Genomic DNA, 5,798 nt, shown 5'->3' on the forward strand with positions numbered 1-5,798 from the left:
ATCAATGGCTTTCAAGCCAAATGATCAATCTTATGGCCACATGCATGGCACAGTTTGTTTAAATGATCTCATATTGCGCACAAGGGTGCATATTGGAATGGCAAACAATGTTGCCTAAGGAAGTTTTTATTTTCTTTGGACGAAAAAACCATTTTCCATTTTTCGAGTGCCCGAAAGGAGGTTTTTTTGTGAAGGAACTACCAAATAATTGTTGTAAAATTGGACCAAATCAATTGTCTAAAATACTAGGACATATTTAATGCACAATTAGAAAATGGTTGGGTGTAAAAAGTTTTGATCCACCTCTCGTGAAAAAGACAAATTCCCGCCGATTCAGTTGGAAGCGGGTCAAATTTGAACTGCAGCTGCTTCATAGTTTGCTATTTATTTTTTCCAAAAATCATTTCTAGGTACATAAGGACCTATTTAAACATAAATACATGGTTTGGTGACGATATGTCGAGGTTTGGGCGGTGGCAGAGGGCCCCAACTCTAGAGCGCGTAAACTCGCATGTCTACCGCGTGGTCACCGCGTGTACGTGGCATTGCCATGTGTTCTGGGCGGCCTAGGCATGTCTAGTGGGTTGGGCACTCCCCAGGTAGGTGCTAGCAAGAAAACTACAACATAAGATTCTCACGAGGAGACCGATCGGTGCTCAAACATGAATTAGCAGCCAACTGTTTGATTAGCGGTACGGGAAATGTACATGGCTAATGGGCGTGAGTTTTGGCTGAGGATGATCAGTTACTAAGAAGACCGTCTTCACAAATTTTCAGCTCAAAAGGAGGAGCCTAGTTGGTACTTGCTTTGCAAAGTACCACACTGGACATAAATACGAATGTTGAAGCTGGGCTCAAAATATTGAATGCATTGAGCTGGCATTTGGTGGAGGATGGTTATTTGGGCATAGGAAAGCACCGTAGAAAATGGATACTATTTGGACATGCCAAAGTGGTACTTCCTTCCCAAAGTGTTGTTCTGAACAGAATAGGAAAATGAATATTGTTGAATTATTTTTGAACTATGCAAGGAAGGTTTTTTTTACATATTTGATGAAGATATGACCCAAAGAATTTATGAGATTTTTTTGGGAATTTTGGGAATGACAGAAATATAGGTTGCTTCACAACCTGGGGCAAAAATGGCCACATGGACATGACACATAGGCAAAACTGATGAGGTGGCGCCTAGTCATAGCAACCCACCACAATTTACAAGGTTATGACCATCTATATTGGTCGTGATCAGCTAGAAATAAGGTAGCGGACCAGTTCTATCTGCTTTATGACCATTTCATGTAGGGAAATTACGACCTTTCTGACCAAAATGGTCGTTATAGTTTAGGGTTTGGAGCCCCCCGAACAACTTTTGACCAATTGGTTTGAAATGGTCATAGATCTATGACCAATTCTTCCAAGGTTAGTGACAGAAGGTCACTAGTTGACATATTTCTTGAAGTGTAAGATCATCGAGAGTATATCCAATAGCAACACGGTGCTTCTTCAGAGTTTTCAATAATCTCTCTTCTTCATGCTCTGAAAGGTTAGCACTAATAATAACCGGATATCTTTTTCTCATCAAGATAAGCATATTTAAGATTATCAGGTAACGGTTTGAGCTCAAACACGGGATCACCCTTGGGTGGAGGAGGATCCCCTAGGATTTCGACAGGCAAATTGTGTTTCAGGATGGGTTCCTGTTTAAAGAATACTTCATCTATTTCCCTTCTTTCATTCATATACATATCATTTTCATGGTCTAGCAAATATTGTTCTAAAGGATCACTAGGAGGTACGGCAATAGAAGCAAGACTAATAATTTCATCTTTACTAGGCAATTCTTCTTCACGGTGTTGTCTACGAAATTTAGGAAAGTTGAACTCATGAGACATATCACCTAAACCAATAGTAACAACATCCTTTTCGCAATCTATCTTAGCATTAACTGTGTTCAAGAAGGGTCTACCAAATATAATGGGACAGAAGTTATCTTGTGGGGAACCAAGAACAAGAAAATCAGCAGGATATTTAGTTTTCCCACACAAGACTTCAACATCTCTAACAATTCCAATGGGTGATATGGTATCTCTATTGGCAAGCTTAATGGTAACATCAATATCTTCTATCTCAGCAGGTGCAATATCATGCATAATTTCTTTGTATAAGTCATGAGGTATAGCACTGGCACCCATATCACATAAGCCATGATAACAATGATCTCCTATTTTAACAGAAGTAACAGGCATGCCTACCACAGGTCTATGTTTATCTTTAGCACAAGGTTTAGCAATTCTAGCAGTCTCATCACAGTTATGAATAACATGCCCATCAATATTATCAGACAAGAGATCTTTAACAATAGCAATATTAGGTTCAACTTTAATTTGCTCAGGAGGTGTATAGGTTCTAATATTGCTTTTACGAACCACAGTTGAAGCTTTAGCATGATCCTTTATCCTAACAGGAAAAGGTGGTTTCTCAACATAAGCAGTAGGAACAATAGGATCATTATAAGTGACAGTCTTTTCTTCAACTTTAATAGGTGCAACTACTTCTACTTCTATGGGAGGATGATACTTAAGCCACTTCTTCCTAGGGAGATCAACATGAGTGGCAAAAGATTCACAGAAAGAAGCCACTATTTCAGAGTCAAGTCCATATTTAGTGCTAAATTTACGGAAAACTTCGGTATCCATAAAATATTTAACACAATCAAACTTAGGTGTCATACCTGACATCTTACCTTCGTTGAGGTCCCAACGTTCAGCGTTGAGTTTAATTCTTTCCAATAAATCTCATTTGAATTCAATAGTCTTCATCATAAAAGAGCCAGCACAAGAAGTATCGAGCATGGTGCGATTGTTATCAGAAAGCCGAGCATGTAAATTTTGAATAATTATTTCTCTGGGAAGCTCATGATTGGGGCATGAATATAACATTGATTTAAGCCTCCCCCAAGCTTGAGCAATGCTTTCTCCTTCGCGAGGCCAAAAATTGTATATATAATTGCGATCACGATGAACAACATGTATAGGATAAAACTTCTGATGAAATTCCACTTTCAATCGTTTGTAGTTCCATGATCCCATATCATCACATGGCCTATACCATGTCAATGCATCTCCCTTCAAAGATAAAGGGAAGACCTTCTTCTTAATAACATCATCGGGAACACCTGCAAGCTTAAATAATCCACAAACTTCATCCACATATGTTAGGTGCTCATCAGGATGCAGTGTTCCGTCTCCTTCAAAAGGATTAGCTAGCAGTTTTTCTAGCATACCCGAAGGAATCTCAAAGTAGACATTTTCATTTTCAGTAGGTTCAATAGGTTGAGGAGCAACTCTCTGCTCTTCTAGTCGGGGTGAAGATACCCCAAACAAGCCCCTCAGAGGATTACTTTCCATAGTAACAAGTGACAGTTAATTTAAGCACACTATATAAATTTTCCTTACCAAATTCCGCCTACCAAAGGCGCTTCACTCCCTGGCAATGGTGCCATAAAAGAGTCTTGATGACCCACAAGTATAGGGGATCTATCGTAGTCCTTTCAATAAGTAAGAGTGTCGAACCCAACGAGGAGCAGAAGGAAATGATAAGCGGTTTTCACCAAGGTATTCTCTGCAAGCACTGAAATTATAGGTGACAGATAGTTTTGTGATAAGATAATTTGTAATGAGCAACAAGTAACAAAAGTAAATAAAGTGCAGCAAGGTTGCCCAATCCTTTTTGTAGCAAAGGACAAGCCTGGAAAAATTCTTATATAGAGAAAAGCGCTCCCGAGGACACATGGGAATTATCGTCAAGCTAGGTTTCATCACGATCATATGATTCGCGTTCGGTACTTTGATAATCTGTTATGTGGGTCGACCGGTGCTTGGGTGATGTCCTTACTTGGACAAGCATCCTACTTATGATTAACCTCTATTACAAGCATCCTCAACTACAACAAAAGTATTAAGGTAAACCTAACCATGGCATGAAATATATAGATCCAAATCAGCCCCTTACGAAGCAACATATAAACTAGGGTTTAAGCTTCTGTCACTCTAGCAACCCGTCATCTCCTTATCACTTCCCAATGCCTTCCTCTAGGCCCAAATAATGGTGAAGTGTCATGTAGTCGACGTTCACATAACACCACTAGAGGAGAGACAACATACATCTCATCAAAATATCGAACGAATACCAAATGCACATAACTACTAATAGCAAGACTTCTCCCATGTCCTCAGGAACAAACGTAACTATTCACAAAGCATATTCATGTTCATAATCAGAGGAGCACTAATATGTATATAGGATCTGAACATATGATCTTCCACCAAATAAACCAACTAGCATCAACTACAAGGAGTAATTAACACTACTAGCAACCCGCAGGTACCAATCCCAGACTTAGAGACAAGAGTTGGATACAAGAGATGAACTAGGGTTTGAGAGGAGGTTGTGCTGATGAAGATGTTGATGGAGATTGACCCCCTCCCGATGAGAGGATCGTTGGTGATGACGATGGTGATGATTTCCCCCTCCCGGAGGGAAGTTTCCCCCAGCAGAACAGCTCCGCTAGAGCCCTAGATTGGTTCCGCCTCGTGGCGGCGGAGTCTCATCCCGAACGCTTGCTTATGATTTTTTCCTCATCGTAAAACTCCATATAGCAGAATATGGGCATCAGAGGGCCACCAGGGGACTCACGAGGCAGGGGGCGCGCCCAGGGGGGTAGGGTGCGCCCCCACTCTCGTGGGCAGGGTGTGCCCCCCCTCTGGAACTTCTTGCGCTCAGTATTTTTTATATATTCTAAAAATGACTTCCGTCAAGTTTCAGGACTTTTGGAGCTGTGCATAATAGGTCTTTAATATTTGCTCCTTTTCCAGCCCAGAATCCCAGCTGCCGGCATTCTCCTTATTTATGTAAACCTTGTAAAATAAGAGAGAATAGGCATAAGTATTGTGACATAATGTGTAATAACAGCCCATAATGAAATAAATATCGATATAAAAGCATGATGCAAAATGGACATATCACCCACCGTAATACTTATGCTCTTGAGAGAAGCCACTAGTGAAACCTATGGCCCTCGGGTCTATCTTCCATCATATTAATCTTCCAACACTTAGCTGTTTCTATTGCCGTTTATTTTACTTTGCATATTTATTTCTCTTTATCGTAAAAATACCAAAAATATTATCTTATCATATCCATGAGATCTCACTCTCGTAAGTGACCGTGAAGGGATTGACAACCCCTTTGTCGCGTTGGTTGCGACGTTCTTATTTGTTTGTGTAGGTGCGTGGGACTCGAGCGTGATCTCCTACTATATTGATACCTTGGTTCTCAAAAACTGATGGAAATACTTACGCTACTTTGTTGCATCACCCTTTCCTCTTCATGGGAAAACCAACGCAGTGCTCAAGAGGTAGCAGGCTTACAGAGGGTGCAGGCCCAACAACGGCCGAGGGTGGGATGGGTCGGGGTCGGGGTCGAGCGCCGGGGCCGGAACTGGGGTCGGGGTCGGGGTTGGCCGGCGTCGGGGTCGGGGCCCGGGGCCAGAGCCGGCGCCGGCGCCCTGATACGTCTCCAACGTATCTATAATTTTTGATTGCTCCATGCTATATTATCTACTGTTTTGGGCAATATTGGGCTTTATTATCCACTTTTATATTATTTTTGGGACTAACCTATTAACCACAGGCCCAGCCCAGATTTGCTGTTTTATGCCTATTTCAGTGTTTTGAAGGAAAGGAATAGCAGACGGAGCGAAACGGAACGAAATCAACTAGAGAAGTTATTTTTGGAAG

This window comes from Triticum aestivum, chromosome 6A (genome assembly GCF_018294505.1).
Source record: "Triticum aestivum cultivar Chinese Spring chromosome 6A, IWGSC CS RefSeq v2.1, whole genome shotgun sequence".
In the NCBI taxonomy this organism is placed as follows: Eukaryota; Viridiplantae; Streptophyta; class Magnoliopsida; order Poales; family Poaceae; genus Triticum; species Triticum aestivum.